The sequence below is a fragment of the Theropithecus gelada genome, chromosome 4 (assembly GCF_003255815.1).
Source record: "Theropithecus gelada isolate Dixy chromosome 4, Tgel_1.0, whole genome shotgun sequence".
Taxonomy (NCBI): Eukaryota; Metazoa; Chordata; class Mammalia; order Primates; family Cercopithecidae; genus Theropithecus; species Theropithecus gelada.
In genome coordinates, this window is record NC_037671.1 from 20642512 (window position 1) to 20656681 (window position 14170).

General features: G+C 39.7%; 1 pseudogene; it reads left to right on the plus strand.

Moving 5' to 3' along the window:
- Window positions 1–928: 928 nt before the first annotated feature.
- Window positions 929–10925, plus strand: LOC112622524 (annotated as a pseudogene).
- The last annotated feature ends 3245 nt before the right edge of the window (window positions 10926–14170 follow it).

Sequence of the window (14170 nt, forward strand, 5' to 3'; positions counted from 1 at the left end):
CAGCCTCAGGAGGTCCTGACAATATGTGGCCAAGGTGGTCAGACCACAGTTTGGTTTTTCACATTTTAGGGAGACATGAGACATCAATCAATATATGTAAGATGGACATTGGTTTAGTCTGGAAGGGCGGGAGAACTCAAAGCAGGGAGGGGGCTTCTGGGTGATCGGTAGATAAGAGATAAATGGTTACATTCTTTTTTTTTTTTTTTTTTTTGAGACGGAGTCTTGCTCTTGTCGCTCAGGCTGGAGTGCAGTGGCGCGATCTCAGCTCACTGCAACCTCTGCCTCCCAGATTCAAGTGATTCTTGGGCTTCAGCCTTCCTGAGTAGCTGGGATTACAGGAGTCCACCACCATGCCCAGCTAATTTTTGTATTTTTAGTAGAGACAGGGTTTCGCCATGTTGGCCAGGCTGGTCTCGAACTCCTGACCTCAGGTGAGCCACCCACCTCGGCTTCCCAAAATGCTGGGATTACAGGCATGAGCCACTGCAGGTTGCATTCTTTTGAGTTTCTGATTAGCGTCTCCAAAGGAGGCAATCAGATACGCATTTGTCTCAGTGAGCAGAGGGGTGACTGAATAGAGTGGGAAGCGGGTTTGGCCTGAGCAGTTCCCAGCTTGACTTTTTCCTTTAGCTTAGTGATTTTGGGGGCCCAAAATACTTCCCTTTCACAGATCTGTGGGTCTGGAGCCTTCCCTTGTCTTCTATACCAAATCCTTAGGAATCATTGCATAAACTTAATAGTCCAAAAGTGAATTTCATTAAAAATGTTCATTTCAAAAGAATTGTTTTAAACCATTGGCACTTTCGGCACCACTTCAGATACAGATGCAATTTTAAGGGCTTTAATTGCTTCAACTGAGACAACCTGATTTTATAATCTGTCACAGATTTCTTTTGCATATTTAACCATTTCAATGTTTCTGTACATGATGCAGCTTGTATCTGTGCTACAAGTGAAGAGTAAGCCAGCTCAAATTTCTCCAAATGGTTTTTGTTCCTCTACTGTTTGCTTAGTAACTTGGCACAGAGTATACAACTAACAAAGGGCAATGTTTACCTGTTAGAGAAATTTTTTTTCAGTTTCCCTCCAATACAATGTATTATTATTTTTTGAGATGGAGTCTCAGTCTGTTGCCCAGGCTGGAGTGCAGTGGCCCAATCTCAGCTCACTGCAATCTCTGCCTCCCAGGTTGAAGCAATTATCCTGCCTCAGCCTCCTGATTAGCTGGAATTACAAGCACCTGCCACCACACCCGGCTAATTTGTGTATTTTTATTAGAGACGGGGGTCTCACCGTATTGGTCAGGCTGGTCTCAAACTCCTGACCTTGTGATCTGCCTGCCTCAGCCTCCCAAAGTGCTGGGATTACAGGCGTGAGCCACCGCACCCATCTGGCAATGTATTATTTTATATTTAAAGATAATTTTTGCCTAAAACTGCAACTTTGAATATTTGAGTCCTAAATCTACTTTATTTCCTTGTTTTTTAAGACTGTCAATAGTCAAAGAACTACAAACCAAAAATAAAATTATAAGGCCAGAATGTAAGCCAAAAATAAAATACTGAGGTCCCCCAACCATCTGAATGGACTTCCTCCTCCACCAGGGCACTCCAAAATTTCACCTGAAAGACTGGTTCAAGTTAGGATGGGAAGTGGGGATTGGACATGCCTCCTTGTACCCTCCAGCATTAACATCAACACAGACCTTAAGTCTGATAAGAACCATTTACGGTCGGCCGGGCATGGCAGCTCACACCTGTAATCCCAACACTTTGGGAGGCCGAGGCGTGTGGATCACAAAGTCAAGAGATCGAGACTATCCTGGCCAACATGGTGAAACTCCTTCTCTAATAAAAATACAAAAATTAGCTGGGCATGGTGGCGGGCACCTGTAATCCCAGCTACTTGGGAGGCTGAGGCAGGAGAATGGCTTGAATCCGGGAGGCAGAGGTTGCAGTGAGCCGAGATCGCACCACTGCACTCCGGCCTGGCAATACAGCAAGACTCTGTCTCGAAAAAAAAAAAAAAGAAAAGAAAAAAGAAACATTTACAGTCTATTATTTCTGAAGCCTGCTATCTGGAGGCTATCTGCACGATGAAATTTTGGTCTCCATAACCTCTTAATGTAACCAAGACATTCCTTTCTATTGATAATAACTCTTTCCGCCAACTGCCAATCAGAAAATTTTAAAATCTACCTAAGACCTTGACCTCCAACATTCCCCACTTCGATTGTCCCACCTTTCTGCATAGAACCAATGTATATCTTTAAAGTATTTGATTGCTGTCTCCCATCTCCCTAAAATATATTAAACCAAGCTGCACCCGGACCACCTTGGGCACATGTCCTCGGGACCACCTGAGGGCTGTGTCATGGGCCATGGTCACTCATATTTGGCTCAGAATAAATCTCTTCAAATATTTTACAGAGTTTGACTCTTTTCATCAACAGAATGATACCCTCATAATAACCTGAAGATTCAGACAAAGAAAATGCACTACTTAATAAACTATAATGCCAGGTTTTAAATTGCATTCACCAATATCACAAAGGTTTTCTTTTTTTTTTTTTTTTTTTTTTTTTTTGAGACGGAGTCTCGCTCTGTCGCCCAGCCTGGAGTGCAGTGGCCGGATCTCAGCTCACTGCAAGCTCCGTCTCCTGGGTTTACGCCATTCTCCTGCCTCAGCCTCCCGAGTAGCTGGGACTACAGGCGCTTGCCATCTCGCCCGGCTAGTTTTTTGTATTTTTTAGTAGAGACGGGGTTTCACCGTGTTAGCCAGGATGGTCTCGATCTCCTGACCTCGTGATCCGCCCGTCTCGGCCTCCCAAAGTGCTGGGATTACAGGCTTGAGCCACCGCGCCCGGCAGGTTTTCTCATTGAAAATCAGTTAGTACTTTCCTGAGTTCAGTAATTCATCCAAGCAACTGATCAGTGGTATATATTTGAAAAATTTTTCGTTAGTTTTAATAATAACTCTGTGACCTCATTTCTTTCACTCAAAAGTCAATAAATGTACAGTGGGAAGTCTTCCCATGAATATAATAGTTCCGTAGATTTGGTTTGGGAGAATGAGGTTTGGAAAGACTGATCTTTCCTGCTTATTGTCCCTGTGGGGCTTAATAGTGTCCACACATAATGAATAGTATGCATCCCCTCACAGGGTGATGCTAATGACACATGCCCTCCAGCAGCCGGCCCTGCATGCAACTGATATTGTGATAGCCCCTGCTGCAGGCATTCCTTAGTTTAAAAGCTGTAGAGAACATATCAGAGTTAGGAGGATGCAGACTCTCTGTTCTAGGAGAGTGACTGCCTCCTGCAATCAAGCATGATAAAATTTATGATCTTTTACATACATTTAAAGACATTGTCCTGTAGCATTACTAAAAGATGTATAGAGGTCTGGAGAAATATTTCACAAGATCTATATATGACATATTATCTTCAGTAATAGGATATAAATTTACAGCAATATGATTTTTAAAGGAGTTGTAAATTATTTGTATTCTTTATGTTCTGGGATAAAGAGAAAAGCTGGCTGAAATAACCAGGAATTTCTACCACCATTATGAGTCATTTCTTTAGCTCTGACTACAAAGGCAAATTGAAACAGAGATTTTGTTATTTATCTGGTAAAGTTAAGCAAAAAGCAACTATACACACCTATGGAAAAATAGTATTTGAAAACCTAAGTTATCCAAATTACCTGTCCAAATTCACCAAATAAGTGGTCAACACTTTCCCTACATGATGAAAGCTGATATACAAGTATCTGAAGAATAAAAAAGGAATATTTTAATGGAAGCCTATTTAGTGAATGTGGAATTCAGGAAATGATGTCCCATCGTTAACAACTAAAATCTGAGAGATTTTCATGGAGTTATCAAAATGTTCTCTCATTTGTTAGCATCTAAAATAATTATGCCAGCAATATGGTCTACAGGCTGCTTCTACCAACTGACTAGACAACCATTTTCTTAAATTAAATTAACCCCATACTCTATAGTTTATAGAAGTCTCTCTCAAAAAAGCTTCAACCTCTCACCAGAGATATTTCTAATAGTGTTTATCTTTAGTGGAAAAAAAAAACCAAAAAAAAAAACTCATACTTCATTAACTTTTAAAAAAGTAAAGTAAGCCTTGCATTAATGAAACAGGATAGTTCCCTTGACCCCTTCGTGGGACTCAGCCTGTAGCTCTCAACCCCTTACGGAAGTGGGAGCATGCCGGTGAGTGGTACAGGGGCCAGGACAAGTGCTTCTGGGCAACCAGCAGGAGCAGAACTCTGTGAAGGCCCATGGCAGCATCTAGGGGTTGCCCGCCAACCCCAAGGCCCCAGAGGGCATGTGTTAGAGTGCAGTGTCTTAGCTTTGCCATCCATGGTTGACTTAAGTGTTATACAGCTCAGTGGAGGGTCAGTGTGACAGCCTTTTGTACCCACACCCGGGCCCTTGTCCGTCATCCAGGAAGAATAAGGTCACATGAATGAATTGAAGGGTGATAAATGTGGAGGATTTTATTGAATGGTAGAAGTGGCTCTCAGCCAGATGGGGAGCTGGAAAGGGAATGGAGTGGGAAGGTGGTCTTCTCCTGGAGTTTGGCCATCCCTGGCCAAACTTCTTCAAGGTCCCACCATTAAGCCATCCCTGTGAAGTCAAGCTGCTTCTCTCTGATGTCCAGCTGCTTCTTCTCTTGTTTCCGATGTCTGGCTGCTCCTCCTGTCCTTCTCTGCCACTCTGCCAGTAGAGCCTGGCTTTTTATGGGTACAGGATGGGGGACAGGGTAGACCAGGGTGGTTTTGGAAAAGGCAACATTTCGAGCTGGAAAACAGGAATGTATGTTTCATTTTGGGCTGCAGGCCCAGGTTTGAGGATGGGGCTTTGTCCACGACACTGCCCTTTTCTACTTAGTATTTCCCTGCCTACTGTCCATATCATTCATTAGAAAGAGCTTTGCCAGCTGGGGTGCAGTGGCTCACACCTGTAATCCCAGCAGAGGCCGAGGTGGGCAGATCACAAGGTCAGGAGCTCAAGACCAGTCTGGCCACCATGGTGAAACCCTGTCTCTACTGGGTTTTAGCTGGGCATGGTGGTGTGTGTCTGTAATCCCAGCTACTGGGGAGGCTGAGTCAGAAGAATTGCTTGAACCTGGGAGGTGGAGGTTGAAGTGAGCTGAGATGGCACCACTGCACTCCAGCCTGGACAACAAAGTGAGACTGTCTCAAAAAAAAAAAAAAAAAAGAAAGAAAGAAAAAGAAAGAAAAGAAAAAAAAGAAAGAGCTTTGCCATTAGTGTCAAAAGATCTGTGTCCATTCTGGATCTGCCACTAACTAGAGGTGTGCCCATTTGACAAGTGCCTGTGATACCTTCAAAGACAAATAATTCTTTTACAATGAGATTAATGTGTTAAAATTTTTTACGTATGAAATTAAACAAATATATAACAAAACTGCCTGTGGCAGTGCCACTAGCTGTGTACCAAAATCTAGTCTCTCCTTCTTATCATTTCCCAGCCTCCCTTGCAGTTGGATGGCCATGTGACTATATCCCCCTTGAAGGAATGTGAGTGTTAAGTAATGTGGTAAATCTTACTTCAGGACTCAGTCTTTTAAGACAGTGTATTTTCTCCACGTTCCCTTTCCCTTCTACTAGCCAGATCCTAGGTGTGGCAACCAGCCTAAATCATGCAGATGACAGTATACTCTGGTTATGCAAGAATAACACATTAGAAAGAGCCTCAGTCTCTGAATCACAATATGGAAGAGAGCCATTCACTGACCTGTACTCGTCCTGGGTACTTACATGAGAAATAACCTTACATTGTACTTAAGTGATTACAAATTTGGGTTTATGTATCATATACCCTCTGATTTATTGGTTCCATTACCAGAAATACCTTCCTTCCAAGAACTTGGAAAAATGTGCACAATATATTATTAAGTGAGTATGTATCAGTAAAACAGATTGTCACCAGGTGCGGTGGCTCATACCTATAATTCCAGCACTTTGGGAGACCAAGACAGGTGGATCATTTAAAGCCAAGAGATTGCTGCAATAAGCTATGATTGAGTCACTTCACTCCAGCCTGAGCAACAGACTGAATCCTATCTCTTAAAAAAAAAAAAAAAATGCCAGGCACAGTGGCTTACACCTATAATCCCAGCACTTTGGGAGGTCAAGTTGGAGGATCAGCTGAGGTCAGGAGTTCGAGACCAGCCTGATTAACATGCTGAAACCTGTCTCTACTAAAAACACAAACACTAGCCAGGCATGGTAGCACACACCTGTAATCCCAGCTACACGGGAGGCTGAGTCGGGAGAATCCCCTGAACCCAGGAGATGGAGACTGCAGTAAACAGATTGTACCACTGTGCTCCAGCCTGGGCAACAGAGCAAGAGTCCTTCTCAAAAAAAAAAAAAAAAAAAAAAATCAGAGGAAGGTAATTACATTCTAGTCCATCAAGTTATTTTATTTTTTGTCTCAGATTACAGGTGTCTGTTTCAAGACAGTACACATGAAGAAAATGGTTTAAAACCGACATGAAAATGATATAACCCAAAGAGAAAAATCAAATAATATTTTAAAATGCTAATTTGAAAAAAAATGGTAAAAGCTACTTACCAGCACAATTGCTTAGAATCTAGTGATTTCAATTCAGCAAACCAAATGTTTTGTATTTATTTATTTATTTTTATTTATTTATTTTTTTGAGACAGTCCTGCTGTGTTACCCAGGCTGGAGTGCAATGGTGCAATCTCAACTCACTGCAACCTCTGCCTCCCAGGCTCAAGTGGTCCTCCTGCCTCAACCTCCCAAGTAGCTGGGACCACACCTGGCTACTTTTTGTATTATTTTTTTTGTAGGGACGGGGTTTTACCATGTTGCCCAGGCTGGTCTTGAACTCCTGGCCTCAAGCCATCCACCTGCATTGGCCTCTCAAAGTGCTGGGATTGCAGGCACGAGCCACCATACTTGGCCAATCACACGTTTTTTAAACATTTCTATGTGATTGGTACTAAGGGGACAAGGGGACAAGAATTCTAGTCCCTGCCTTGAAAGAAATACACAAGTAGAAGAATCCTTTAGAAAAATGTAAATTTTTTATTCCTAAAAACAAGGTTTAAATGCATACTTTCTAAAGTCACAGAAAAACAGAAAAACAAAAATATAGTTATATACCAAAGTACAGATAATAACAGAACAAAGAATAAGATACAGAAATAACAGAGTAAGATGAAAAATTAAGATCAAAAGAGACACCAATAAATAAAATGTGACAAATTATATCATGAAAATACAAAAAATTCAATTAAGCAAGTATATATATACACACATACATACACTATTTCTAGAAGTATCTCACAACTTTAGAACTAAAAGGATGGCAAAGGGATAATAAATGAAAGCAAACACCAAGAAAACAGAAATCACAATATTAGTAATATGTATAATAAAATAAAATATATTAAAATATGTAAAGCAAATATATTAAACAGAACAAAAGAGGTTATGTTATAATCATGAAGGATCTAATTAACACAAAAAATATAACTCTCAGAAGTCTTTATATGTTTGTATTTGTGTTTTCTTGCTGCATAACACAATACTACAAACTCAGCAGCTTGAAACACTACTCATTTATTATGTAATAGTTTCTGTAGGTCAGAAGTCTGGGCACAAGGTAGTTGCATGCTTATAAAAGTATTGGTTACTATTAGGATCTCACAAAACTGAAATTAAATTGAGATGCCAGCTAAGGTGTGTTCTCATCTTCTCATCTAGGGTTTAGGATCCTCTTCCAAGCTCATTCAAGTTACTAGTGTTGGAAGTAAATGCTTGGTGCCACCAAGTGAAAATAGCACTCAGGCAAGTTTTCTCAGCAAGGCAATTTACTTCTATAGAAGGATGCGTCTCACGGATGGAGCAATGGTGAGAGCACACTGGACAAGGGAGGGGAAGGGAGTCTTATTCCTAATGCATGCAGCTAGCCCCTACTGCTGTGTCTTTCCCCTATTGGCTAGGGTTGGACCGCACAGTCTACGCTAATTCTGATTAGCTATTTTAAAGAGAGTGAGGGTACAAGCCGGAGTGGTGGGGTGAGTAGTTTTAGTGGGAGGGACAGTTGCAGAACAGGTGACTAAGGATGCCTAAGGACAGAACAGGTGACTAAGGGTGACTAAGGACAGAGCATGTGACTAAGGATCCCTAAAGACAGAACAGGTGATACAGGCTAGGAGGGTAAAGAATGAGGACGTTAAACTTTAAAATGGAGAACAAAGGACAGGGAAGCTGAACATACTGACATACTGGTTCTTTGAAGAGGAACTCAGAATTCATTGTACTTAACAATTTTTCTCTCTCTTGAATTTTAAAGGAAGTTGACAGGCTAAACTTTGAAGAGGAATTTACTGTATCCTACATTAGTAAAATTCAGTTCCTTGAGATTGTAGGACTGGGGTGTCTGCTTTCTTGTTGGATATTGGCTGGGATCACTCTTAGCTCCTGGAAGCCATGCAAGCCCTTGCCACATGGCCCCTCCCATAGGCAGTTCTCAACAGGGCTGTTTGCTTCTTTGAGGCCAGCATGGGGCTCTCTCTCACTTCAAATCTCTCTAACCCTTTCCATTTTCTGACCTTTCAACTCTCTTTTAAAGGTCTCACTTGATTTGGTCAGGCCCACTCAGGATAATCCATCATTTGATCAACTTGAAATTGATTCAGAACTTTAGTTATATCTGCAAAATCCCTTCCACTTTTTCATATAACATAACTTAATCATGGGACTCACAGCCAACCACATTCCCAGATGTCTCTCACACTCAAGAGGAGGGGAATATTATGTGAAATCTATACTAGCCACCAGGAATTTTAGAGACCATCTTAGAATCCTACCTGCCAGTGTTGAATTGTTTTTCATGAAAAGATATTAGCTGTTAATATATTAAGTATATTAACCATTAAAAATGCAAAAAGATGGATTTTTAAAAATATATAAGTAGTGTGCTATCATATATATTTCTGTCTTTGACAGACTGACTACGCAGAAAAAAATGGACTCCAATACAAGAAATCAGAATTATATAATTAAGATTGATTTGAAAGATTATTGGAACTCTAAAAATAGAGAATATAAGTATATTTGATAAAGTGAAAATCTTGCATAAACTGAAAAGTAAATATTAATAAAAATATTGATAAACTGAAAAATAAATATTACATGGACCAGTCTCCAAGTCCAAGACAATAGAGTTAACAGAAGAAAACTTAACCAAAGTTATGCAGGCATTAAAAAAGTTTACTATTTTAAATAATTCTTGATTCAAAGAAGAGAGGTGGGTACTACAATAAAAATTTAGTGACAAAAGATTATAGAATGATAAGCATTCCAGCCAAAAAGTTAGGGAAAGGAAATGAAACATAATCAAGGAATACAGGAAAAATAAATTAATTATAACAAAGCAAAAATTAAAAAATTAAAACATTCAAAGTTTATTTTTTATGTTTGAAAAAGCAGTGAAGAATGTGGAAAGATATGTACTGACTTAACAGTGAGTGGTAATCCTTTGGGGTGCGAACATAATTGTCTTTTTTGTGGTTTAAATTTGTTATAATAAGCTTGGATTACTTTTATAATTAAAATAGATGATAGGTTCACAAACAAGGAATATTCTGGTGTTTAAAGATCAGCTAGAAAGTTCCAATTACTACATAAACCATTTCTCCAATATCTTTTTTTTTCCCTCTTTGTTGAGACAGGGTTTTGCTCTGTTACCCAGGCTGGGCTCAAGCAATTCTCCTGCCTTAGCCTCCCGAGTAGCATGGATTACAGGCATCTGCCACCATGCCTGCCTAATTTTTTGTATTTTTAGTAGGGGGGGGGGTTTCACCATGTTGGCCAGGCTGGTCTCGAACTCCTGATGTCAGGTGATCCACCCACCTGGGCCTCCCAAAGTGCTGGGATTACAGGCGTGAGCCACCACGCTCAGCCCATTTTTCCAATATCTTATGGAACATATTTAAAAATTCATCATACAATAGTTCAAAATTAATGTCTCAAATTCCAAAATACAAATATTATATAGGCATTGTCTCAAAACTCAAATAATAAAGCTATAAAATTATAATTTAAAAATAACTGAAAAAGAAAGTTAATTATTTTTGACAGGTATTTTGATTTTTAAATTTTTTTAGTGATTATAAATGTCTTTAGGTTTTTGTCTTTCTCTTAAGTCAATTTTGGCAACTTATCATTTTCCTAGGAAATAACCTATTTTCTCTGGGTTTTCACATTTGTTGGAATGAACTTGAACATCAACTTCATTTTATTTTTTAAAAATTGTTTCAGTATTTTCAATATAATTTCTCATTCTCAATGTCTATAGTTATATTTTTTTCTGTTTTTCTTAATTAACATCGCCAGACTTTTACACACTATATATATATATATATATATATATATATATATATACACAAACACACCTCCCCCCCCCCCCCCAATGAACTAGCTTTTGGATTTATTGAAAAATTGTACTATCGCTTCTTCTGCCGCTCCTGGGGCTGCTTGTGTGCTCGTTCGGTGCGGACCTGGTACCTCTTTTGTGAAATGGCAGCTGAGGAGACGACGGAGCTCCCCACGGCCGACGAAAAGCCCAAGGAAGGAGTCAAGACTGAGAACAACAATCATATTAATTTGAAGGTGGCGGGGCAGGGTAGTTCTGCGGTGCACTTTAAGATTAAGAGGCATACACCACTTAGTAAACTAATGAAAGCCTATTGTGAACGACAGGGATTGTCAATGAGGCAGATCAGATTCTGATTTCATGGGCAACGAATCAATGAAACAGACACACCTGCACAGCTGGACATGGAGGATGAAGATACAATTGATGTGTTCCAACAGCAGACGGGAGGTGTCTACTGAAAAGAGAACCTGCTTCTTTACTCCAGAACTCTGTTCTTTAAAGACCAATATTACATTTGCAATTAGAAAACTGCAATTTGGTTCCACCACATCCTGACTACTACAGTATAGTTTTCTCTGTTCTTTCATTTCCCCCTTCCCCATTCCTTTATTGTACGTAAAGGAACCGGTGTATGTGCACAAGCATATCGCATTTTTTTTAAACCAAACAGCCAATGGTATGTCTCGACTGAGGTCAAACTGATGTCAAGTGGAGACAGGATGGGGAAAAATACTGACTCTGTGAAAATACCCCCTTTCTCCACTAGTGGCATGCTCATCCAGCTCTTATCTTTATATTCCAGTAAGTTATTTTGCTCTCACTGTTTTAACAACAACAACAACAAAACATAAAACTCCTTGCATACCCTGTTCAATTGGAGAATTTTAATGTTTTTCGTTTTTCATTGTAAAACCAAGGACAATTTAATAACGTTTTTCTACATAGCTGTTACATGTAGGGCAATCTGTCTTCAGGTAGGGATAAATTACACTAAAACAAACCAAAAAAAAAGAATCCTAGATAGTTTTCCCTTCAGATCAAGCATCTTGTTGTTTAAATAAACTTCTTGTTTTAAATGAAAAAAAAAAAAGAAAAATTGTACTATCATTCTGGTTTCTAAGTTTTGAATTTTTGATGGCTGTCTCATATGCTTGGCTTGCCTTGCTCTCCTGTAGCACTCATATTTCTGTAAGGTAGATTTCTAAAAGGAGGATTAAGGACTCACAAGGCTCAGATATTCTGAATTTGGGTGGATGCAGCCTAATTGCCCTTCCAAAAAGAAGGTCTACGCTTATACTTCCACAAGTGACTGAACCTGTTTCTCCAAACTTCTTCAACTCTGGATACCACCTACCTTAGTACATTTTCCAGTTTGATGTGCAAAAACATGACATGGCCTATTTAAGTGCATAAAATTGATCAAGAGTGAGGACAGTCTATTGAATAAAAAAGAAGATAAGTTATCATGGTCAGTAAGAATAAAATGAGCCAGGATATTAAACATAGAAGAGTATATAGGCCTATGAAAAGAGAGAAAATGAAGAAAAGAAACCAGAATTGTGGAATTTTTTTTTTTTTTGAGTGCAAGAAGAAGGGGAGCCTCTGTTTGCAGGAAAATTGGAATAGGAATAATACAAAAAAATTTAATTAAAAAATAGAGAAAGGAGAGCCAGGGTAAGTGGGAATTTGATGAGGTTTGGTTGCGGTTTCAGTTAATGTTCTGCATGTGTACAACTTCAGACTGGCCAGGCATTGGGTCTCCACTTTATGCCAATGATAAGATGAGGTAATACAGTAAATAATAATGGGGAAGCGAAGAACAGCGATCAGGCTGGTGGGCTCCACCTTGCAGGGGAGGTCAGGAGGAGGTCTGGCATGAGTGGTGGGTGACACAGGCAAGGGTCGAATTCTAAGGGAAGAAATTGAGTTAGGCACAGAAGGGCAAAATTGACTTGGGTGCTCAGGAGCGTCTGTGGCTGTTACCCTTGGATTCATTGTTTCCAGGGCTAATAAAGGAGCAGCAGAAGCAACTCAATGTTTTTTGTATTTGTTTGTACCAACACGTTCTATTTTACAAATATTTGCGTTCGTCTTTCATAATAGCCTTCTATTGCTGACTGGACCAGAGCCAAACTCAGCCTCCCTCCCTGACCTTTCTGCACAATGCCGCCCTTTCTAGCACCTACCCATGGCACTCTCTTGTTGGTTTCCTTCCTCCCATATGTCACAGTCATTTTCTTCACACACTCGACTTATTTTCAGTTTTTTAATCTCATGCTATCCATACCCAAAGCAATGCTTTCTCTTGGCCCCGATCTCATATTTCACAAGTAAAATCCAATCCTAACCTAAAATAGTCTTTCCTTTTGCCAGAATATCATGGGTGATGTACTTCTGTGAGCATATATCTCAGAGCTGCTCCACAGTCTTCTATTAGTATAAAGCGGAGAAGGCTGAACAGATTACTATGAGGCCCTCATGCTCTGAAGTTGGGTTTGGAGCGTGTGGTGTTCTTAGCTTTGGAAATTCCTCCACCTACTGGTTGCCTAAAATCCTGTCTGTTCACATTATATAATGAGGTTCGCAGTTGTTTTATGAGATCAGCCTATTTTTACAAGTAGTGGGCCTCTTGTGAATGATAACACATTTCTAGGTCACTTTGAATTCCTAAAATAAAATTAAAAATGTGTTCTAAAGACAATATTTTCTTATCATAATAGAAAATGTTTTCAAGCAGATGACAAATTTCTTAATGCTTTTTAACAACCATTAGGGGGCAGAAAATCATTATACAGCATAACAATTCAATCCACGTTAGGCTAGAGAAGGGAAAGCCTATTTTAGGTGTTAGTACCAAAATCAAGTTATTTTTCAGTGCAATCATTGATTTGGTGCTTGGGCATCTTATTTACAAAAGAAGCCTTCGGTAGTGGCTTTATTTTTTACAACTTGCTTCCTATCAATGTATCAAATCAGATGAACCTTATTCTGAAGGAAACACTTTAATGACCAATTTGACATCTTGGGGCAGGTTTGCCAGATATGACTAGTAAGAATAGTTGAAATATGTTGATAAACTAAAAGTAAGTTTATCTCACTAAAAATTAGAGAAATTCGTAATAAAACAATAGATTTATGGCTGCCAAAGTTTCAGGAACTCCCTTTTCAGTCACCCTATCAAACCATGGATTCAAGCATGGTTAAAAATAGTTTGCTACTTCTTTAACAGCTTCTTTTCCAAAACAAACTCCTTAAAGATTAGAACGCAATTATTATCTCTACTTCTCACTTCCATTCCCCCATCAGTCAGCCTTTCACCTCTCACCCCACGGATCTTCTCATGGAATGCCACCCATGACTTCCTCATGGCCGAATCCAGGTTCTCCAGTTAGAATGATTATCAACAAGCAGTTGCTAATTTAAGTTTAAGAGAAATGTATTGAAAGTATATTACAAGCTGGGTGCAGTGGCTCATGCCTGTAATCCCAACACTTTGGGAGGCTGAGGCGGGTGGATCATTGAAGCCCAGGAGGTCAAGACCAAACTGGCCAACATGGAAAAACTCCATCTCTACCAAAAAAAAAAAACAAAAAAAAACCCACAAAAATTAGCCAGGCATGGTGGCATGTACCTGTAATTCCAGACACTCAAGGGGCTGACGTGGGAGGATCACCGGAGCCTGGGGAGGTCAAAGTTGCAGTGA